This window comes from Callorhinus ursinus, unplaced genomic scaffold (genome assembly GCF_003265705.2).
Source record: "Callorhinus ursinus isolate GAN/ISIS: 27379988/994484 unplaced genomic scaffold, GSC_fseal_2.0 scaffold12, whole genome shotgun sequence".
NCBI lineage: Eukaryota > Metazoa > Chordata > Mammalia > Carnivora > Otariidae > Callorhinus > Callorhinus ursinus.
The window spans coordinates 75,036,207-75,061,750 of NW_027397074.1; the positions used below are offsets into that span (position 1 = coordinate 75,036,207).

The 25,544-nt window shown below is 36.1% G+C and overlaps 1 long non-coding RNA gene across 1 annotated transcript in view; it reads left to right on the forward strand.

Annotated features, from left to right (window-relative positions):
- The first annotated feature begins 7,400 nt into the window (after window positions 1–7,400).
- Window positions 7,401–25,544, forward strand: part of LOC112810844 (uncharacterized) — a 44,897-nt gene continuing 26,753 nt past the window's right edge. The window contains exons 1-2 of the long non-coding RNA XR_003204903.2: window positions 7,401–7,493; window positions 7,932–8,017. This is a non-coding gene — a long non-coding RNA (uncharacterized lncRNA). The remainder of the gene's footprint in view (window positions 7,494–7,931; window positions 8,018–25,544) is intronic.

A 25,544-nucleotide genomic window follows, 5' to 3' on the forward strand; every position in this document is an offset into this window, starting at 1 on the left:
ATCCTTGAAACCTTAGCTCAATTAAGTTTTCAGATTAGGGGCAGCTGGGTGGCACAGTCAGTTGGGCGACCTACTCTTAGTTTTGGCTGAGGTCGTGATCTCGGGGTTATGGGATTGAGGCTCGAGTTGGGCTCCGTGCTCAGCACGGAGTCTGCTTGGGATTCTCTCTTCCTCTCCCTCTGCCCCCCCCCACTTGTGCTCTCTCTCTCTCTCTCTCTCTCAAATAAATAAATATATCTTAAAAAAAGTTTTCAGATGAGCTATTCTCTACAGCTTTTCCTTATTTGGGACCATGTGGGATCAAGAATACAATGACTGTAGTTCACCAGGAACAAACACCCATCTTTCCAACATCCTGTTGAGTTAACCATATGCCTTACCCCCCTTCCCCCACCCTACCCAATTACCTTCAGTCTTAAAAGTATCCTGATTCAGATAATAAAGTATACAATAGCGGTGCCTGGGTGACTCAGTTAAGTGTCTGTCTTCAGCTCAGGTCATGATCCCGGGGTTCTGGGATCAAGCCCCATGTCAGGCTCCCTGCTCAGTGGGAGTTGGCTTCTCCCTCTGCCCCTCCCCCTGCTCATGTTCTCTCTCTCAAATAAATGAATAAAATCTTTAAAAAAGTAAAGTATACAATAAACTCTTGTTATAGAACCTTATTTTCAATTCTCCGTGTAAATATCCAAAGGCTTTGTCTTTGATCATTGAATCTGAACTCTGATGTATGACTAATCTTGCTATGCCTTAAGAATAAGAAAAATTTATTATTTGAATAAATCAGAAGCCGGGGGGCTCTTGGGTGGCTCAGTTAGTTAAGCGTCGGACTCTTGATTTTGGCTCAGGTCATGAACTCAGGATCATGAGATTGAGCCCCAAGTAGGGCTCCTCGCTGGGTATGAAGCCTACTTAAGATTCTGTCTTTCCCTCTCCCTCTGCTTCTCCCCTTGCCCCCAACTCCCACTCACACATGTGGGTGCTGTCTTAAAAAAAAAATCAGAAGCTGAGATTAGCCTTTATGATATGATCTGGAGGATTTTGGTTAATCAACAATAGATAATTGTTGATGCTTCTTTCAACATATATTTGAAATACTTGTAATGTTCAAAGCAGTTTTCAGAGTAATGAAGTGTTCTATAAATATAAAACAGACACAGGCACACTAATAAGGGGCTGGTAGTCAAAACATTACCAAGTATTTACCAGGATAAAATAAATACTCACTGTACTTATGATTAATATCTTTCTAAGTGTCAGGAACCCGGTAGACATTATCCTAGTTCTCACTACAAACCTGCTAAATAAGGAGTGAGTATAAAAAGAGGTTGAGTAACCTGAACAATGAGTACCCCTAGAACATGGTGGAGAGCAGATATACATCTATGTCTCTTTCACGTCAAAACCAGAGATTTTTGATGATTATTAAAAATACTGATTTATAAAAATGTATCAAATACAGAGATGCAATAATAAAGAAAATTAATTGTTCAGAAGACCTTTTCATAAAAAGCCACATTCTCCTTTCCCTACCTATCTCTATCCCAGTTCCAGTCTAATTCCTGTCTTTCCATAGTTTTCTCTGTACTAATTTAATCCTGTATAGATATATAGATAGATAGGTTTCTACTGTGTAAATACTCATTTTGCCAAAATGGAAAGATCTCACAGACTATTTTATGTACCTTGCTTTTCTCACTCAACAAATCTTATAGAAGTCACTCCAGATCATGTAATGTAAATATGTCACTTCTAATTTCCATAAAATATTTTATACATAAATGTGACAACATATATCCAGTAATTCCTCTGTTGGTGGGCATTTGCTTTGTAACTACTTTGACTACTGTAATAAACAACGCTTCTGTAGTAATCTTCAAATACAGATATTTGGAAATTATAACTTATTTTTATGAAGTAGATTCACAAGAATGGAATTATTGGATCAAAATACACGTGTTATTGATGTTAATAGATATTTCCAGGTACTCTTCCAAAGACACAGTAGCACTTCTTCTTTCTTTCATCAGTGAATAAAATTACATATGCACATACTTCCTGGAAATATGTCTTACAGATTTCTGTGTATATGTTTTGCCAGTATGATATGCACAAAATAATATATTATTTTTCCTTCTATTTCTTTTTATATTTTATTTTTATTTTTATTTTTTTAGAGATTTTATTTATTTATTTGACAGAGAGAGACACAGCGAGAGAGGGAACACAAGCAGGGGTGAGTGGGAGAGGGAGAAGCAGGTTTCCTGCAGAGCAGGGCGCCCAATGCGGGGCTTGATCCCAGGACCCTGGGATCATGACTTGAGCTGAAGGCAGATGCTTAATGACTGAGCCACTCAGGTGCCCCTCTTTTTATATTTTAGAGCTTTATTCTGTTACATTGTTTTATAAAACAATATATCTGTTTTAAATCTGTACTCTTAAATGTGTAATTATATTGTTTTATAATTTAAATTAATTTAATTTATGTTTGTTTAATTTATATTTGTTTTATAATTTAATTTAATTTATATTTAACATAAAACAACATAATTACTCATTTAAGAGTACAGTTTGATCAGTTTGGTAGATGTATACAGCCAAGCATTTACCACAAAAGCAAAGTTCTACCTGGGACCAGCTACATCGTTTGTGGGTCCCAGTGTAAAATATAGGCATCTTTGTTCAAATATTTAAAATTTCAAGATGTTGACAGCTGCATGAAACCAAAAGCAAAGCCCTTATGAGCATGAGACTGCCCAGGTCATACCCATGAAGCTAGCCCTGCTTCATCACCTCCAAAAAAACTCCCTTACTCCCTTTCAGCTAATTTCTGGCAACAGGCAACTACAGTTCTACTTTTTGCCCTTATAGTTTTGACTTTTCTTGAATTTCATAAAAATGTAATCATATAGTATCTAGTCTTTTGTGTCTGGCTTTGGTTTCATTAATTTCCCCTATTGTTTGTCTACTTTCTTTTGCATTGATTTCCTTTATGATGTTTATTATTTCTTCTACTTCTACTAAACTCCTTAGGTTTAAAGTTTGTTTACAGCTTCTTAATGTAGATGCTGAGATCTTTGGGTTTTTGTTTTTCTTGTCTTCTAATATAAACATTGAGAGCTTTAAATATCACTGTAAACACTGCTTTAGCTGAATTTCACAAGTTTGATATGTTGTGTTTTCATTTCCATTTAGTTCAAGATATTTTCTATTTCCCTTGTGAATTCTTCTTCTTTGACCTCTGGTCTATTTAGAAAATGTGCTTGCTGTTAAAAACTTTCTATATATTTGTTGATCTTCCAGGTTTCTTTTGTTATTGATTTCTAGTTTAATTCTGTTAATTTCCAGAACATATTCCAAATATATTTAATCCCTTTTAACTTATTGGGACATCTTCTCTGCCCTAGCATTTGTTCTATACTGGTAAATGTTCCATGGGTACGTGAAAAGGAACCTAATTTACTGTTACTGGGTGTTTGATAGATATGAATTAGGACAACTTGATTGACTGCATTGTTCAAGTCATCTATATCCTTATTGGTTTTCTATCTACTTGATGTGTCATGGGGGGAGGAATATTAAAATCTTCACTGATTGTTGTCAATTTATTTTTTTTCCTTTTTCTATTCCATTAGCTTTTGTTTCATAAATTTTGAGCTTTTTGTTAGAAGTATATGCATGTTTAATTGTTATATCATCTGCTGTATTGACTCATATCGCTATGGAGTGTCCTTTTTTTGTCATTAGTAATATGCCTTTTCTTAATGTCTATTTTTCAATGTTAATATTGCATATCTAGGTCTTTTATGCTTAGTGCTTTTATGGTATTTTGTCTATCCTTTTACTTTCAAGCTATACTGTTTTTGATGTTAAGTACATCTCTGATAGAGGTGTATAATTAGTCCTTGCTTCTTTAATTCAGTTGAACAATCTCTTTTTTGATTAGACTATTTCGGCCCTTCACATTTAATATTAGTGGTAGTAGTATTATAGCTATATTTCTATTTACATCTGCCATTTTGCTATGTATTTGTCTATGTAAAAAATCCTCAATATGTTTATAAAGGTCACAAGATACAAGATCAATATAAAAACAAGATGCTCAAATCCATAATAGTCAGGGAGATAAAAATATAAGAAGTGACCTTACTTCTGGCAGCTTGATAAGGGTGGGTGATTCTTTTCTGCAAAGAAAAAACATACCCAAAATTACTAAGAACGACCATTGAAGGACACTGGAAAGTGGTCAAATACAGGCAACAGTATGAGAAGTGTTTACTCACTTTTAAACATTAGCAAACTACTGTGTATTAAGCAAAAATGTCATTTGTGACCTACTCTTGGGGTGTTCTCCTCATCCCCAGCTTGCTGAAGGTGGCAGGTTCAGGTCATGGCTCATGGCACTAGGGCTGTTAATGTCAGGGGCAGACTTTGGAAGCTGAGATAACAGATACTCCATATTTCTGGCTGGCTGATACATTATGTGCTCATGTAAGAGATCCCATGGAGCCTGAAGAAAACCTGAAAGTCTGAGGAATCTTACAAACGTTCCATGTCTTTGAATCTGTTTCTTATCAGGCAGCAGAGATGGATACTGTAATAGCTTCAGGTATCTGAGCTATAAAGTCAAAACAAGCAAAGGAAAGAAAGTAAGAATTAGATAGTTGCATGCTGCACATAAGACAAATGTCCCAACTGAATTAAGTCAAGTTAATTGCGTGTTATTCCAATGTCAAAAACAAAAACAAAAACCACAAACCCTCAGAAAAATAAAACAATCCTTAGAGTAAATGCAATATATTATATACCTTAATTTGCCTTCAACCAAAAATTACTAGACGTGCAAAGAAACAGGGATTTGGGACACATACATCAGACTTGGAGACACCGCATTCCTCATAACATTAAGGAAGTAATACCTTCTTCAATTACTTGGAAGGAAATGATTAAATGTGTGTTTTTTAGTTTTCTTTTGTTCCCTAAATTATTTCTGATTCCTTCCAGTATTTTTTGTTTCTTTGCTTAGTTTAGTCTTTCTATTCCATGTTTCTGGCTTTATTCAAACATCTGGCATTCTTTGATCATCCATTTGTGTTCAAGAATGAGGCAATGAAACACTGACTCTTGGCTTTCAAATGAAGATGCTGCTCTTTCAACTCTACCCCACCATCCTATAATCTGTATTTATTGATACCTAAGCTCATAAGAGTCTTTCTGGACTTCAGGTTCATGATGATGATAATGGTCAGTGCTATAGTCTGAATCATTGTGTCCATCCCAAATTCACATATTGGAATCCTAATGTCCAATGATGGTATTAGGATGTGGGGCCTCTGGGAGGTAATTAGGTGATGAGGGCAGAGTACTCATAAATGGGGTTAGTGCCCTCATAAAAGAAGGCACAAGAATGTTCACTTGCCCTTCCTGGCATGTGGACAGAGCAGGAAGTTTGTAGTATGTAACCCAAAAGGGGGCCTTTACCACAACTGGACTGTGCTGGCACCCTGATTGTGGAATTCAGCCTCCAGAACTGTGAGAAATAAATTTCCATTGTTTATAAGCCGCCTAGTCTATGATATTTTCTATAGTAGCTTGAATGGGCTAAGACAGTTAGGTAATACTTAAATGGTGGGCAGAGCTGGGAATTTTTTTTTCCCCCTAGACTTTCAGATAACAGAGAAATTGCAGTGTCAAAGACCATGGACTCTCAAACCTAGAACAGATTATCAGAGACAATTTTTTTCCATCCTGCAACTTTTGGGCAGATTCGTTTTAGAAAGATAAAATTTTGTTCTCTTCTGAAAGATATCCAATTTAAGAATTAGTAAGAATAAATGGATTTCATCTGAAAAAGGTTATTTTTTTAATGGCCAAACTAAAACAATATATGGTATTTAGACTATGTATAATTTATCAGTCTTGAAAAAGAAATTACATCTTCCAGTATCTAAACCGATAATTTTTTTCTGAATGTAGCTCTCAACACTTCCTGCAGTATATGCATGTGTATTTAATATAGTTGTACTTTTAAAATGGAAGAAATATCTAAGGGAGTGATTCTTCAAAAATGTTTTGCAGAAAAGTAATCCCAGGAGATGATCCTTGAAAGAAAGAGTTCCCTAAGCAATTTACTTTGTTTTTCTCTTGGGACTCACAATGCATACTAACACACTCTACTTAGCTGTCAGTAAACAAACTTGTATCACTTTTAAATTCCTTTCCAAATGGCTTGCCATAATAATCATTTTCAAATGAAAACCCATGAATATGTTTTAGGGCCGTAATATTGAATAGGATTTTATGAAATGCAGATCTAAGTTCATGCTGTGTCCTCGTAAACCAGAGATCTATGGAAACACACAAAAAAGCACAGTTATTAATTATAGTACATGTTGCCGAACAGAAGTTTTCAAAATTTAGGTTGTTTTCGTCAAATCATGTGGAAAAAGATTATCAAAGTCTTCAGCCAAAGCTTCTTGTACTCAGACCCTTAATGACTCAGGTCCTCACTCCCATTCTTGAAAAGAATAGAATTATTTAAGTAATATTTTAAAATCCACAAAAGAAAATAGGCTTGCCAAAATATATAAGAAAATGGACCTTTATTTCTTTAGGAGATAAATATTTTGCTGTCAAAATATCTGCCTAAAATTTTGCTGTTTTATGAATTATAGACATTTTTGGTTTAAAAAATGTGTGCCTGGATAAACATGTCTAGAAAGTGATAAAGGTGAGAAGTGCTCCAGTGAGATATATAGCAGTGAACAGGGCAGCTGGAAATAGTTCTTGTTAAAATAGATCCTGGCAGATCTAGTTTTAGTATAGGAAGATCGTCTCTAGAGCGGGAAATGGGATTAAGATGAAAATGTCCATTGATGTTCACACTTACTTTTAAGCACCAATACCAGTATTTTCAAAAGAATCCTTAGTCAGAATTCTAATATTTAAAACTGATCAAGGTTGTGCTGGACTGACTAGAGTTAAGTGCCCTCCAGGCTCCTTTGGCTCCTAGCAGCTCCTGCTTCACCCTAAGTCATGGTCCAACAAAATCATCTAGAGAAAACTTTCAAAACTAGAATTCTGCACCTCTTCGGAAATAGCCCTAGGAGTCTGAAGGAAAACAACGGGAGTGTTTAGTGTAACTTGATTTAATTTCAGAAATCCTCTTCTCTTGAAACATTTCTAATATTTGGCAACCTACCCTCTTAAGTAATATGATTTTAATGCTTTCTCCTAATTTGCATAGTGTAGGTTCCATAGCTGCCGTTCTGGGGGCATCCTCTGGGATGCCTACCTTTAAATGCCAGATTCTTAGACTACCGCAGTAGATTGTTCTGTGCCTTTATGATGTCATTGGGGATTCCATTTGTGCTTCACAAGGACAAAAAGAATGTAATAGCTGTAACAAGGACTACCTAGTCTCGCCTTCAAGAAATCTTCTGCTAACCTCTCTGCCAGAATGAAGTTTAATCATTCTTCTTTTCTGTTTTATCCAGGTATAGCTTATGAGCTCCATTTTTCTTTCATGCTGTTGGGTATAAGCAGTTAGTATCCCCATTAGGTCTAGGACATTCTTGAATATAGAACCAGGCTCCCTATTTCTTTTACGTCTTTCAGAGCACAGAATAGAAAAATAACAGCAATTCTGATTAACTGACATAGCATTGCAATTAGTCTAGTGTCATAAATGGCTCCATTAATAGAAGGAAGATTACATGGGAGCCATAGGATTAGAAAGGTTTAAGATCCAAGGAAATCATCTTTTAAATGGAAATGTTCCTGAAAAGGTTCCTCTCAATTAATCTGGAACATGAAATTCTATTCCAAGAGCACCAGGGAATTCAACTCAGTAAGGAAGACTTCTAGAAAATCCTTATGAAAAGTAACCAAGCCCCTCTGTTTCATTTTGGTTATTTTGTATTTTCATTCTTCAGGATTTTGTTAAACCAAAACCCATCTTTTCACAGCAACTGGAAAGAAGTAGAAAAAAAGAAGGACTAGAAGTGGATTGTTCCTTCCGGTAATAACATAATGAGATTAGAGATTTTCTTCTTCTTCTTGTTTTGTTTTTAATGAGAACATTTTGATTCTGGGCTAAAAGATTCTTCATGACACTAATTGTCTTCTCAGCATGAGAAAATGAATCACTTTCATAAGAGAGAGAGAGAGAGAGAGAGAGAGTGTGTGTGTGTGTGTGTGTGTAATCTGTCCCTGCTTGTCATGCCACAGTAAAGACTTTAAAACCATAGATAAAGTCCTGGAAGCAATTCCAGTAAATAATTAGAAAGTGCCCATGTTTACCCTTCAGGGGACAAGTATTTCCAGAGCACCTAGAGACTATAGATCAAGTTGAATTAAAAAGCTGATACTTTAAAAAATTCTTCCTTGTTTTCAGAGTTTTGTATTTCTAAGATGGAAGTTCCCTTCCTGTGGGAAATGACTGAGCATTTAAGTTCTATTTCATATATTTTGCACTTTCTGCATGTCTTCACTCTTGAGGACTCAGCTTTGGTGCCTGCAGGCTTTTTTGAATTTTGTAGGCAGATGTATGTACCTCCATGTCACAATTACACAGATCTATGTAAATGCTTTCAACTGGCATTTCATATCATATTGTAGTAATCTGGCTTTCTCTGAACAACTGAAACAAAGATCACTGAATAGCACATAGGCGGTTCATCACAATTGTTAATTGTCAGATACTAAGAAAAATGGCATTTTATCTTTGCACATCTTGTTTTCCTAAGAGCTTGTACATTACATTCCCACTTAATTTGTTTGCCATGTGGTGTGATTAGGAAGAGGGAAAAAGGGCACAGTGGCTCTAGAGCAAGAACTAATCACTTCTACTTTCTGTGATGCTTACCTTTGTATTGCTATGGATATTTAATGAAGTTCTCTGATAGCACAATTACTCTGGACCTGAATGCTTCACAAGGCTTACCCGTGTTCTGTTTCCTTTTTCTCTTAAGTACTTCTATTGTTACTATGGTGGGATTTAATGCTCATGATTTAGTATCAATTTCTGATATTGAGTTCTACTTACTGTTGGAGTATAAGCTCCAAACGCTGCCATGACTAAAACTAACTCACATCTAAATCTGTCAAGCTTCTTGTGAAAGCCTTAACTAGAAACAGCTGCTGTTTGTTGAACACTTTAGGCTTTTGAAACAAACAAACAAAAAAGGGATAAATGATTTAAAAACCTAATCACTAAAATGTGGTACTCTTGAGAGTTGAATGTAAGAGGTGGGGTAAATATCTCAGCTGTCAGCTGTTGGGTGCTCCAGAAATCTGATGATGTCTGTCAACTTTGAGAACCACAAAAAGGGCTAAAGAAGGTCATTCACATAAACAATATTTTTCTGGGGCTATATGAGTATCATTTTCAAATAAAGATAGTACACAGCATCCACTGTGTCTGGCAAAAAACACACGGGTCATAATATCTTTATTAAACCAATAATGAAAAAAAAAAGCCAAGATCATAAAAATGTCCAGGTGCCAAATACCAGTTTAAGAAACAGAATTTGTATCTCATAATTACAATTATTTTTACCTTAATGTGTAGATTCTCAGAACTTGTACAGTTCTTTAACAGGCAGGACTTAGATATGAAGGCTGAGAGGGAAAAAAAAACCTCACAAACTCAAAAACAAACAAAAAAACCCCACCCCAGTGACACTCTTGTAATAATGAGGACACCTGCTACTCAGATCTTGGCTTCTAAAGACCATATTCCAATAAAAGAAACCAGAGATCCTTGGAGGAATGGAAGATTCTAGGGCTGCGGCATGGAAAATACAAGATGTGCCTAGAGATTCTTGTAATGCCAGAAAGTAAGAAAATGCCCAAGCAAAACAAAGCAAACAAAAACGAACAAAAATGGGGCATATCAAATTGACACAGGAACCAACTTCAAAGTGTTTCCAGTGGCCCACACTGAAACAATCTGAGCAACAAAATAAATACTACTAGTATTATATTAAATCCCCAAACTAAAATAAGTATCCATGCGTCCATACTGATAAAAATAAACAACCGAAGGAATAAATGATGGAGAAGGAACGAATCATCCTTCCAGAAGAATTCCAAAGATAGTTAATTTCCCTCCTCTTGAGTATGAACTGGATTTAGTGACTCAATTCCGGAGAATAGAGTATGGGAAGGAACAAATAATAATAGTAGTTAGAGTAGGGTGCCTGGGTGGCTCAGTTGGTGAAGCAACTGCCTTTGGCTCAGGTCATGATCCTGGAGTCCCAGGATCCGGTCCTGCATCGGGCTCCCTGCTCAGCAGCGAGTCTGCTTCTCCCTCTGACCCTCCCCCATCTTGTGCTCTCTCTCTTTCATTCTCTCTCTCAAATAAATAAATAAAATCTTAAAAAAAATAGTAGAGTAGAGAAACCTGACATACACCACCTTAACCAAGCCATCAAGTTAACATAATCAGTGATCAGTCATGGTGGTAACATATGCACTCTGATTTGGTGCAATGAAGAAGAAAACTCACTTCTGTCGTTTTCTTATCCCAAATCCATAACCCTGGTCTAATTATGAGGGAACATCAAGCAAAGCAAATCAATATTGAGTGTGTTCTACCAAACACTTTACGAGCACTTTTCAAAAGTGCCGAAGTCATACAAAACAAGAAAAGACAAGACACTTTCATAGGCGAGACTAGGAAGATGTGTTGATTAAACGCAAAATAGTTTCCTGGATTCTAGCCTGGAACAGAAAAGGGACTCTAGTGGAAAAGTTGGAGAAGCCCAAATTAAGATTCTTATTTAATTAATAGTATTGAAACAATATTAAGATAGGAGTTTTGACAAATAATATGTTTAAATAAGATGTTAACATTAGGGGAATCTGGGAAGGGCATATAGGATGTCCCTATTATCTTCTAACTTTCTGTTAATCTAAAATTATGCTGAAATAAAAAGTTAAAAACAACCTTAAGATAGTATTCTTAAGCAGATTATATTTTTTAGTTCCATGTTAGAATAAATGCTTTCCCTATGAAGTGGGAAAGTATTTGCTCTCTCTAGTAACTTTTATTCCTCCCCTCCCAGTTATACTAGAGGACACATATTCCAAGGGCAAGACTGATGTTTATGGTCATAAAAAGGTTTACAAATATGAATAGGTCTACAAGGACTGAACCAATAACCACAGCTAATAGTTCTCAACTCTTACTATGGTTCAGCACCTAGGGTGCTTAAAAAAATACAGAGACTGGGACCACATCCTCAGAGGTTCAGATTCCATTGTTCTGAGGTGAAACTAAGGCATCAGTATTATTTTAAGATCTTCATAGGGGATTTTATTTTGTAGTCAGGTTTGAGACCCACTGTATCTAATCGATTGAGGCATGTAGAAATTGGGTTTCCAAAAAGATGAGTGGGAAAAAACAAAACAAAACACAAGATACTAGATGTTATCCTAGATCCCTGAAAGAGCCATTGGTTAATTTCAAGGGGGGGAAAAAGCCAAATATGATTGTTCTACTAATAGACAAATTATGCATATATCACAATTACAGGATAAGTATGCGAAGGAGCAGGAATATCAGGATTGCATATAGAACTGTCCTCATAAATTGATGCTAATTTTTCAGCATCAGGGGGGGAGAAAGTGAGTCAAAGCACAGCAGAGGAGATGCATGAAAATGAGAATCTATCATTTATTTTGCCCAAGGCTCCCTTATTAGCCTCATCCAATCAGGGTAGCTGTCTTTCCTTTATGGCTGGTATCCATTCAGATTAGTATTCAAAGATGGCATTGTTATTGGTAAGTGACTTTCATAGCTTATTAGCTACTACACATACTAATTCAGAGTGATGGAGAAGTGTTAATGTCAGAAAGAATTTGCACTTGTGTTTTTGCCATTTCCAGCTAACTTCATGTGCCTCTGAATATCAAGGACTAGAGAGGAGAGAGAAAGGGGCAGGGTTGGGGAAGGAGGGAGTGGAGTGGGAGCAGAGAGAGAGAGAGGGAGAGAGGAGAAATGACCTAGTTTTTTTGGGGGGGGCAGGTGGAACAGAAATCTCATATGCAACCTTCTGTATTCCTAAACACATATAAATCAGATATAATGGATTTGTTAATAGAAAGGCAACTTTGCTTTCCCTGTGTTTTACAGTCCAGAATTTATTCACTTGCTTAACAGGGATTGGGAATCCTTACAGCTCAAAAAGTGCTTTGGTTTTAACCACTGACTTGATGACTTGATCCTAGAGCTTGATGACAAGGTATTTTTTTTTTAAGATTTTATTTATTTATTTGAGAGAGAATGAGAGATAGAGAGCACGAGAGGAAAGCGGGTCAGAGGGAGAAGCAGACTCCCTGCTGAGCAGGGAGCCCGATGTGGGACTCGATCCCGGGACTCCAGGATCGTGAACTGAGCCGAAGGCAGTCGCTTAACCAACTGAGCCACCCAGGCACCCGACAAGGTATTTTTTTTAAAACACGTTTTGATTGGCTGTATTGCATGTGTTTCATAGCTATCCGACAAATATTTCCTGAGTGCTTGCTATGTGCCAGGCCCTATTCTTAGTCTAGGGGGTTCGGTAATGTGCTGAATAGACAAATTGTTTGTTGTCATGGATTCTGACAATCAGTAGATATTTACATTTATAAGCAAAATCAAATAAAACTGAAACATTCAGTTCACACAATGATTATCAGTAATTTCAGAGATACCATTTAAATGTTTTGCTCTAGGATGACTGTTTCAAATGATCGCTTTCTATATAAAGGCTTTCTTACAGAATACTCGTTTATTTATTCATTTATTTATTCGTTTATTTATTCATTCATTTCTTCATGGTTACCATGTGTTCATCAAATATTTATGGAGCTTCTACCAGAGGAATACAAGCTTCGTTGAAGGCATGGAGTATGCTATATTTCTCATTCTATCGCAGTGCATGTCACAATGCCCTTTATATTTGGAGGTGCTGAATACATATGAAGAGGTCGAATAAGAGGTCGAATATTTACTGGATTAACAAATATGAAGGCAGGACCCCAGCTGTTTGGGCTTCTAGCCTTAGTTAACTTTCATTTGTTTGAGTCTCTTCTCCCCCATGGGTATTTGTATTTCCCTTAATTATATTGGTTTTTTTTCTGCAGTATTATTTTCAAGTACTCCTCTAAGAAATTCTCTTAAGTCCTGTGAATGGTAAGAATCAGTGAGATTGTTTTAGTGGGAATTTAAAATATAAACTACAGTCTGATGTTATGAGTCTAATAACCTATTATGGTAGGGTTTTTTTATGAGATTTTATTGAGGAATCATGTTTAATCTGGGTTGTAACTAATATGTCTTACATATATGCTCAGAAAGGAGATATGAGAAGCTCCGTGCTATAAGAAGTTACCATTTTAATGCCTGGATTTTTCCAGAATTTAAAGGTAGAGAGCAATGTCTTTGGCCTTTGATACTGAGATAAAGGGAAGCAGGCATTTAACCTAATTTTAAAACACAGCATCATTGTCCTGATTTTGTTCCTTAAGGAGTACAGCCATTTACAATTAATTTTTAATCATAGCTGAAGAGTTTACTATGAGACTCTAATGCTTGAAATGTAGGGTTTTCCCATTATAGCTGAGGGCATTTACTTGAAAAATCTGAGCAGAATTTTCATCCAGAGAACACTGAAATCTGTAGAAAAAGTTCTCCTTTATGAGTTGTATAGAGTCAGATCCACATTTGGAATATGTGTATAGTTAGAGTGTAGAGGACAGAAGGAGCTAGGTACTAGCATTATTTCCATCTGTCATAGTAGAACTTTGAGGGAGGCATTTAACAGTACCAGCCACTCTGTTTGAAATAAACTTCAGATTAACATCATAGTGCCTTTGAAGAGCAGATCTGCTCAGAAAGGTGTTGAGGCTTATGTATCATTTAATCCAAGCACAACTGAAATGTTTATGTTTGATTATGTAATTTTATTTTTAGGGCCCCATGCTTCTGATTTCTTGGTTAACACTGAGTGTGTGAGGTTATTTTGCGTAAAACTGTATGCTGTGTTCTTCACAAGAGTGGTAGAGAAGGTTCTGACACACATGATATATCCCAAACTCCACGACATCTCTGGATGTCAAGTTGAATATCTCTGAGCAGTTGATGTCTCTGAAATGTCCTTGGTTGATAACCTTGACCACCCTCACCACCCTTACTTCTAGCCAGAAAAGAAGGACCTCCAAGAAGGCAACTAGGCCCCTTGATCCAGAGCTGACATTCTGAAGTGCCCTTTCTGTGGAGTCCTTCATTCATATAGTGAATGATTTTGTGGGGACTGCGTATCACAGGAAACAGAGATAAACCCTAAGACTATCTCGTGATACCCCTTGTTTTCTCCCAGGGATGCTGTTAAAATAGCCCAGAATGGAGGTGCCTGGGTGGCTCAGTCGGTTAAGCATCTGCCTTCGGCTCAGGTCGTGATCCCAGGGTCCTGGGATCGAGCCGCACATTGGGCTCCCTGCTCGGAGGGAAGCCTGCTTCTCCGAACTCTCCCTCTGCTGCTCCCCTGTTTGTGTTTTCTCTCTCTCTCTCTCTCTCTCCCTCTCTCTCACTCACACTCTTAGTCAAATATATAAATAAAATCTTAAAAAAATAGTCCAGAATGGTGATCTTATTTTCTGAAAGATTCAGGGAAAATAATAACCTATCGTTTATTTATACCAGGATCCTATGGTCTTGAAATAAGTTAGGGGATTTTTCATTCTGAAAAGAGAAATAATGTTGGCCAGTGCTTCCCCACTATTTTAACCATGTGTTCTTTCCTTCTTTGCTTCCTTCCTTAATTTATCCTTTCCTTCATTCATTTCTTTCCAGGAATGAATAAATGAATGCATTTATCAATCCTTTCTCTCCCCTATTTCTACTTCCTTTCTTTTATCTTTCATTTTCATGCAGATAGGAGAGAGACAGAAAGAAAATGGCAGCTTTGATCCTTCATAAACTTTATGTGGTTCATCTTATGTCTCCCATAAGCTTGCCTTTGCTTCTTGTGTATATCTATGAGATATGAGCCCTTATAATAAATTCTCCATCACTTAAGCTAGCTTGAGGGGGTTTCTGTTTCTTGACAATAAATAGTAACCTATAACTAAGATGATATTCCATTCTGCAACCTGCTTCTGGTTGCTCAAGAAACCAATGTGAACCCCTTTCCATTTCAAGGAAACCCCTCTGGGCTGTAATGGGATAGTATCCCCTTTTATGCATGCATTGTGATTGCTTTTCATTACAGTGTTTTGTATGATTTAAAATTTTAAATATGAAAATATGTTCCCAAGTAGCCCAAGGGAAATACTAAAAGGAGCAAAGAAAATAAAATGCTATCACAATTTAACCACCCAGTGCCCCATTATTAACATGTTGGTATATTTCCACTCCCATTATTATTGTTATTGTTTGTTTCATTGTTTTAGTCTCCACAAGTAATACATTTTCTCTCTTTAAAAATTTAAACTAAGAGCCTTAGAGTCCCCATTAAACCACTCCCAATCCTGATTTTTCAGTCATTAGAATGAGGCCATTTTGTTGTGTAATCTTCCAGGATAATTCCCATACATTAACATACATATCCAGGTGCTAGTGCAAATTGTAAAATATCATCTTGTCTGTGTGTGTAACATATTTGCAAATATATTTTATTCCGTGCATATTATTTTACAACTTGCTTTCTCACATATATTTATTTCATTCATTTCTTTAAATACCTGCATAACAATTCATACTTACATAGTTAATGTTGCCTTCCCTGTTATTAGATATTTATATTTTTAGCAGTTTTCTCAATTACAAGTAGCAAAGCAATACAATTCCTTGCACATGCCTCTGTATGCAAATATACAAGTGTTTATCTCAGTCTGCACTTACGAGTAGGTCTTAAGATAGATATATTTTTACTTTTAATCACCCACTGTGAAAGTACTTTCTTCAGTAGTTACAGTTTACATTTCCCAGCAGGGAATGAGTGGAACAATTTCCCTGTTTCCCCTCAACACTTTAGATTTTGAGCTTTTACCAGTATAATATGCAAAAAAATGATAGAGTGTTATATTTTAATTTCCCTGATTGTTATGGAAGTTGGATGCCTTTTCATAAGTTTCTCAGTCACTGTATTTATTTTTATCCTGGGCCAAGTTTTGTACTTAATCTCTTATGTTTTTCTTAATGATTACTAAACTCTTTAAATACTCTGGATTCTGATCCTTGGAGTTTATATATGTTGCAAATACATTCTTCCAAACCAGGGCTTGTCTCAACTTTTCCTTTGTGTGGCTTGCCTTCTTGTCTTTCTGCTCTTGTCTTAAGCTTTTAGCACTTGTTTAAAAAGTCCTTTACTGTCCCAATATCATAAGGATATTCTACACTTTTTTCAACCAAAATTTTATAATACTGCTTTTATTATTTAGATGTGTAATCCATTGGGATTTTTTTTTATGATGGAAGGAACCAATTTTTCCCCATACCTCATTAATTACTTATTGAATAATCTGTCTTTTCACTTATGATGTGACATATACCTTTACTATCATTTTATGTTCATATATATGGATCTGTTTCTGATTCTCAACTATTTTCTTTTTTTTATTTAAGATTTTATTTATGTATTTGACAGAGAGAGACACAGCGAGAGAGAGAGAGCACCAGCAGGGGGAGTGGGAGAGGGAGAAGCAGGCTTCCTGCCGAGCAGAGAGCCTGATGCGGGGCTCGATTCCAGGACCCTGGGATCATGACCTGAGCCGAAGGCAGACGCTTAACAACTGAGCCACCCAGGTGCCCCTAAACTCTTTTCTTATACATGTACCATAATGTTTTAATCACTCTTTTATATAATAAGTCTTGATATTAGGTAAAGCATGTGTGAGAGGGAATGGCCCAGTTACTCATCAATCTAAATCCTCTTCCTACAAACACTGAGAACTAAACTTCCAAGTCCCTCCTGGAGTTTGATTTTGGCCACATAGACTACTTTGAGTCAATGGAATGTGGAGATTGTAACAAAATCTCTAGGTGATTCTTCTACATTAGAATTTGAGGAATATAGAATTTGAGGGATACTGATGTACCCTCTTTCATATCTGTCTGGAAATTCTCCTGCCGGATCCTTGACTCTCTCTTTCTGTCCACTATCCTTATGATGGAAATTTTATGACTCTGAATTGGTGACATGACAAATTAGAAAGAATTTGCATACTTGAGTCACTACTTGGAAATGAGCTGACCAAGAGAAGTGCCCAGCATACATTTGCAGTCTTAAGCTACTGAGATTTACAGCAATCAGTGTACCTTGGAGTGCAGGCATAAAATATGCCTGAGAAATATTAAGCAATCAGTACTTATTTTATTATTATTTTTATTTTTAAAGTACGTTCAGAGTCACAGGTTGTTTGTGATATCCAGGGAAAAAGGTGTTGAACTATTTCTTGCCTTAAGAGTTTCAGAATTAAATTATTTTAAAATCAGTTGTACTGAGGCTCCAAAGCATTTCTTCTTTCTCCCTTACCATTATCCCTGTTCCCACCAACAGCCCACAGAAACCACTCATCAGCATCCTATCACCATAAATGTGTTTTGTCTTTTGGATTATTTCAAATAAATGAAAACAATTTCAGCTCTTTTGTGGGTAGCTTTTTTAACTGAGCATAATGTTTTGAGACTCATCCAACTAACTGTATACATATTGGTAATTTGTTCCTTTATTCTTTTTGGTTCTGATATTATCCATTGTTGAATATACCACAACTGGCTTATCATTTACCTGTCTGGAAAAGTTTGGGTTGCTTCCAGTTTGGGCTATTATTATTATTAAAGATGCTATGAATTTTCGGGTACAAGTCTTTGAAGATATGCTTTTATTTCACTTGGGTAAATATCTAGGAGTAGGGTTCCTGGATTGTACGGTAAGTATGTGATCTACTTTTTAAGAATCTGCCCAACTGTTTTCCATAATGGCTGTAACATTTTTGCATTGCCACCAGCAATTTGTGAGTTTTGAGAGCAGCACTTCTTCAAGACTTGATTCTGTCAGTCTTTTTAATTAAGACCATTCTGCCTGTGTATCATGTTTTTTTTTTTTTTAAAGATTTTATTTATTCGACAGAGAGAGACACAGGGAGAGAGGAAACACAAACAGGGGGAGCGGGAGAGGGAGAAGCAGGCTTCCCGCGGAGCAGGGAGCCCGACGCGGGGCTGGATCCCAGGACCCTGGGATCCAGACCTGAGCCGAAAGCAGACGCTCAGCGAATGAGCCACCCAGGCGCCCCGTGTATCATGTTTTGTTAAGGTTGTAACTTGCATTTGTATAATGACTAAAAGTTGTAAACATCTTTTGTGTGTTAGCTATTTGTATCTTTTTTAGCAAAGCATCTGTGCAAGTCTTTGTCCAAATTTTTGTTGTTATTAAGTATACGTATTCTCCTTATTGAGTTGTAAAAATTATACATCCTGGATACAAATCAGATCAAACTATTACGGATATTGTCTCCCAGTCTGTGGCTTCAGCTCAATTTCTCAACAATGATTTTGGAAATTCAAGAGTTTTAATTTCACTGAAGTCTAATATAACATTAATGTTTTGTGCTTTTAGCTTAATATTTGTTCATCTCAAGGTAGCAAAGATTTCCTTACTATGTTTAGTCTAGAAATGTGATAGTTTTAGATTTTACATGTATGTCCATGATCTGTTTGAGTACTTTTTCTGTATGGGGTATATGTCACAATGTTCTCTTTTTTTTAAGATTTTATTTCTTTATTTGACAGAGAGAGAGAGAGAGAGAGAGCACAAGTAGGCAGAGTATCAGGCAGAGGGAGAGGGAGAAGCAGGCTCCCCACTGAGCAGGGAGCCCAACACGGGGCTCGATCTCAGGACCCTGGGACCACGACCTGAGCCGAAGGCAGACACTTAACCGACTGGGCCACCCAGGCGCCCCATCACATAATGTTCTAATGACATTTTTGCCTTATGGATATTCAGTACCTACAGCATGATTTGTTGAAAAGACAGTTTTTGCCCATTGTAAACTTTATGTGAAACCAATTGATAATTGAAAGAGTTTACTCTTGAGATATATCATTCTCTTTTATTGATCTATAGATCTTGATGATTCTAGTGTTATTGTAAATCTCGAACTCAGGCAGCATAAGTTCTCCAACTTCATTCTTTTTAGAATTTTTTTTTTTACCTATCCTTTGTCCTTTGAATTTACATATAAATATTGTAATAATCTTAACATATAAAAATTCTGCTGAGTTTTAAAAATTAATTGTGTTAAATTATGGTTCATTTCCACATGTTCACAGTCCTCTAAAATTCTGACAAATTGTCAGATCCATAGGCTTGCTCATTCTCATGTTCAGTCCCTTTGGTAATACTACAGGTGTTGTGTTGTTTGTGGTTTTTCATCAGGAAGCACATAATATCTCATTCTGTTTTTATGGCATTAGCAGCTGTTGAGTTTAAATGCTTACATCCAAACCATTGGGGTTGCAAAATAGTGATACTGTAGTTTAATAATTAGTTTTATTTCCTAATTAAAATACTTTATAAAACATGTTTACTCTGTTTGATTACAGAGTATTCGTACCAGGAAGGTAAGATAAATACTTTGTTTTGCTTTATTTCAGTTTTCAAGTTAATGAATTGGTTCCCTGTTATCCTCTAAACACAATCAGTTAGATTTTAAAAATTGTGTTATTAATTCATGTATTTAAATATATTTGATGGACTTTAACAAATTGAATTTTTTATCCTTTTTGAAAAGCTAATACCATCCTTGGGTATTTATTTTATAATAAAATTAATTTCATTTCACAATGTGAATTGTTAAGATGAACTACCCTGAAGGAGATAATTGTCAGAAATTTACAGTTGTACATGGAGTCACTAAATCCACTGGTTAAAAATATATCGTGGTAAGGGGTGTGTGTTAGTGAGACAAATGCCATAAATTACATTCCTGGCAAGAATGCGTTATCACTCATAAGATGGATGCGAGGTTCATTTTTGTTCTGTTAAAATGCTTCAGAAAGAAAGTGGTCTAGATACTTCCCGGCACCAATGCCTTGTGGATTTTTTAATGCTGAATGTAAAGGCACACTTTTAAGTCGTTTCCACCTCAAATCTTATGGATAAAAGAGACAAAAAAAAAAAAAGAAAGAAAGAAACAAAACACGCTTGTTATCTTGAGACTGTGGATACGAGATTCTTCTTTACCAGTGTGTTTCTGTTTGCAAGCCAAGTCATGGATGCTATGAAATGCCTATATTTCAAATAACTGCAGATATTTTCTGCCAAGAGAGCAAAAGGAGAAAGGAACAATATGTTGAGAAGAGTCAATGATATTGCCCTGTAAATAATGACAACAGAAAGTCTTCCCTGGCGATTTCTGATTATTTCTACTTTAGACCTTCAGACTAGATGGAACTTCTGGTACTAGAAAATTCACACTTCATGATTCTGATGCCAGATATCACCTGTGGAGTGATGATTGTTATTTCACAACTTCCCAGGTTGGGGGGGGTCACACATTTTTATAAGCTAAACAAATAAATAGAAGTAGAGAAAATGGAATACATTGTAATATGTCTAGAGATGAAGATTATTTTGTGCCCAGAACACTTCTAATTTCTGAAGTCTTAAACATTGTTATTTTTTCAATATCTTTCTAGAATTTCATTGACTTCAACCTACTGCTCTTATGTGTAGATATTACTTCATTTCATCCATCCATCAATTCACCCATGCCTAATTATCATTCCAAATCCATACCAGTTCATAGTTTAATAGTTTTGAAAGCACAACACTATTTTCTGTTTTTGTACCTATGTTTATATGTGTAGTTTTGTGTCTGTGCATGTGTGTTAACCTCTTGGTATTTGTACGTATATTCACTTGTATGTGGGAGTTAAAATGAGTGTCCAGCTGTCCAGAGTCTAATTATATATGTGTGTATATATGTAAATGTATTTTCTATTGTATTTGATGATGGATGCACATATGTTTTTAAGTAGATATATACACACATGTACAGAATAAAATCAATATAGCCCTTGTCCCATATCTAACATTATTTGTCCATGCATAGATCTCTAACTTTATTGGTATTATTTAAATTTTTACTTAATAATGAACACCTATGAATACAGTGCCCAAACTAAGAACTAAAATATTACCAGTTACTTATATCTACCTATGTGCTCCTCCCATGACACATCTTATATAACCTTCAACCAAATATTGAGTTTATGACCTTTTCCACTTCTTTTTAGTTTATTCCTCTTCCCCCCAAGTTTTTATTTAAATTCCAGTTAGTTAACATTCAGTTAGACTTTTTTACATCATAATTTATAGAGAGAGTTTTGCTAGTTTTGGAACTTTACATAAAGAACCTCCTATTATATGTTTTTTCTAAGGCTTACCTTCTTTACTCAGCATTACATACTTAAAGTTTTTCTGTGTTGTATGTAGATGGAGTTTATTCATTCTCAATCCTGCATAATATTCTAGTGGGTGACTGTATTAAACTTATTCATTTTCTCTCAATGGACATTTCCTGTTTCCCAGTCTTTTGCTATTATGCACAGGGCAAATATGAATTATTATACACCTGTGCTAATGTTCAGTTGGGCAGGTAGGAAGGGGAGAGATACCAGGTCACAGTGAATGTTCCTTTTAAAGGAGAAAATTTGTACTTAAACTTCCTATGAAAACAGTAACATGCAACAGCACTTGTATTTCTTCCCTTCCAATCTTTATGCCCTTAATTTATTTTATTTATCTTATTCCAATCTCAGACTTCTAATACAGTGTTAAATATAAGCCGTAAAGTTGGGAATCCCTTTCTTGTTCTTAAATCTAGGGGGAATGATTCCAGTGTTCCCCATAATTGCGCATATCGTAGAGGGGGTTTTGTTGTTATCTTCTATCAAGTTAAATTAGTTTCCTTCTGTTTTTAGCTTATTGAATGAGTCTTTAATTTTATCACATTTTTTTCTGTATCAAGATGAGCATATGGCTTTTTCTACAATCTGTTAATGCAGTGAATTACATTTATACATTTTCTTATATTAAAATATTGTTGTGTTCCTGAGCTGCATCTAGCTTGTTTACAGTGCATTTTGTGAGGGAATTGAGTTTCTTTTGCTAAAACAGGCATACCTTGGAGATATTGTGGGTTTGGTTCCAGACCACTGCAGTAAAGTGAATATCACAATGAAGCGAGCCAAATGAATTTTTTGGTTTCCCAGTGCATGTAAAAGTTATGTTTACACTATACCACACAACACTATACACTATGCTGACATAATACAAAATAGCATGTCTAAAAAAATGTACATACCTTAATTTAAAAAAACTTTATTACTAAAAAGCATTAATCATCATCCAAGCTTTCAGTGATCACTGATCATAGATCACCATAACAAACATAATAATGAAAAGGTTTGAAATATTGTGAGAATATCCAAACTGTGACAGATGAAATGAGCAAATGCTGTTGAAAAAATGGCACCGATAATCAGGAAAGGTTGCTGTATTTTGTCAAATGCTTTTTCTGCATCAATTGAGAGGACCATATGGTTCTTCTCTCTCCTCTTATTAATCTGTTCTGTCATATTGATTGATTTGCGAATGTTGAACCACCCTTGCATCCCGGGGATAAATCCCACTTGATCATGGTGGATGATCCTTTTAATGTATTGTTGGATTCTATTAGCTAGGATTTTGTTGAGGATTTGGGAATCCATATTCATCAGGGATATCGGTCTGAAATTCTCCTTTTTGATAGGGTCTTTGCCTGGTTTGGGGATTAAGGTAATGCTGGCCTCATAGAATGAGTCTGGAAGCTTTCCTTGTTTCCATTTTTTGAAACAGCTTCAGTAGAATAGGTATTATTTCTTCTCTGAATGTTTGGTAGAATTCCCCAGGGAATCCATCAGGCCCTGGACTCTTGTTTTTTGGGAGGTTTTTGATCACTGCTTCAATCTCATTACAGGTTGTCAATTTCTTCCTGTTTCAGTCTTGGCAGTTTATGGGTTTCCAGGAAGGCCTCCATTTCATCCAGATTGCTCAGTTTATTGGCATATAGTTGTTGATAACAATTTCTAATATTTGTTTCTATTTCCTTGGTGTTAGTCGTGATATCTCCCCTTTCGTTCATAATTTTATTAATTTGGGTACTTTCTCTTTTCTTTTGGATAAGTCTGGCCAGTGGTTTATTGATCTTATTAATTCTTTTAAAGAACAAGCTTCTGATTTCGTTGATCTGATCTACTGTGTTTCTGGTTTCTAATTCATTGATCTCTGCTCTAATCTTAATTATTTCTCTTCTAATGCATGGCTTAGGCATCGTTTGTTGCTTTTTCTCTAGTTCCTTAAGGTGTAGAGTTAGTTTGTGAATTCGGGATTTTTCTATTTTTTTGAGTGAGGCTTGGATGGCTATGTATTTCCCCTTTAGGACCACCTTTGCAGTATCCCATAGGTTTTGGACCAATGTGTTTTCGTTCTCATTGGTTTCCATGAATTGTTTAAGTTCTTTGATTTCCTGGTTGACCCACACATTCTTGAGCAGAGTAGTCTTTAGCTTCCAAGTGTTTGAATTTCTGCCAAATTTTTTCTTGTGATTGAGTTCCAGTTTTAAAGCATTGTGGTCTGAGAATATGCAGGGAATAATCTCAATGTTTTGGTATCAGTTGAGACCTAATTTGTGACCCAGTATGTGGTCTATTCTGGAGAAAGTTCCATGTGCGCTTGAGAAGAATGAGTATTCTGTTGTTTTAGGTGGAATGTTCTGTATATATCTATGAGGTCCATCTGGTCCAGTGTATCATTCAAAGCTCTTGTTTCTTTGTTGATTTTCTGCTTAGATGTTCTCTTCAGAGTATAGGAATATCATCCTCAATGGGGAAAAGCTGAGAACCTTTCCATTAAGATCAGGAACACATCAAGGATGCCCACTCTCACCACTGTTGTTCAACATAGTACTAGAAGTCCTAGCAACAGCAATCAGACAACAAAAAGAAATAAAAGGTATTCAAATTGGCAAGGAAGAAGTCAAACTCTATCTTTTTGCAGATGACATGATACTTTATGTGAAAAACCCAAAAGACTCCACCCCCAAATTACTAGAACTCATACAGCAATTCAGTAATTTGGCAGGATACAAAATCAATGTACAGAAATTAGTTGCTTTCTTATACACTAACGGTGCAACTGTAGAAAGAAATTAGAGAAATGATTCCATTTACAATAGCACCAAAAACCATAAGATACCTTGGAATAAACCTAACCAAAGAGGTAAAGGATCTATACTCTAGGAACTACAGGACACTCATGAAAGAAATTGAAGAAGACACAAAAAGATGGAAAAACATTCCATGCTTATGGATCGGAGGAATAAACATTTTTAAAGTGTCTATGCTACCCAGAGCAATCTATACCTTCAATGCCATTCCGATCAAAATTCCAATGACATTTTTCAAAGTGCTGGAACAAACAATCCTAAAATTTGTATGGAATCAGAAAAGACCCTGAATCACCAAGGAAATGTTGAAAAAGAAAAACAAAGCTGGGGACATCACATTGCCTGATTTCAAGCTATATTACAAAGCTGTGATCACCAAGACAGCATGGTACTAGCACAAAAACAGACATATAGACCAATGGAACAGAATAGAGAGCCCAGATACGGACCCTCGACTCTATGGTCAAATAATCTTCGACAAAGCAGGAAAAAATATGCAATGGAAAAAAGACAGTCTCTTCAAAAAATAGTGCTGGGAAAATTGGACAGCCACATGCAGAAGAATGAAACTCAACCATTCTCTAACACCATACACAAAGATAAACTCAGAATGGATGAAAGACCTCAATGTGAGACAGGAATCCATCAAAATCCTAGAGGAGAACATAGGCAGTAACCTCTTTGACATCAGCCACAGCAACTTCTTTCAAGATACATCTCCAAAACTAGTGAAACAAAAGCAAAAATGAAGTTTTGGGACTTCATCAAGATAAAAAGCTTCTGCACAACAAAGGAAACAGTCAACAAAACAAAGAGGCAACCCACAGAATGGGAGAAGATATTTGCAAATGACACTACAGATAAAGGGCTGGTATCCAAGATCTATAAAGAACTTCTCAAACTCAACACCCAAAAAACAATCAAGTCAAAAAATGGGCAGAAGACATGAACAGACACTTCTCTGAAGAAGACATACAAATGGCTAACAGACACATGAAAAAAATGTTCATCATCATTAGCCATCGGAAATTCAAATCAAAACCACATTGAGATACCACCTTACACCAGTTAGAATGGCAAAAATGGACAGGGAAAGAAACAACAAATGTTGGAGAGGTTGTGGAGAAAGGAGAACCCTCTTACACTGTTGGTGGGAATGCAAGTTGGTACAGCCACTTTGGAAAACAGTGTGGAGGTTCCTCAAAAAATTAAAAATGGAGCTACCCTATGACCCAGCAATTGCACTCCTGGGTATTTACCCCAAAGACCAGATGTACTGAAAAGAAGGG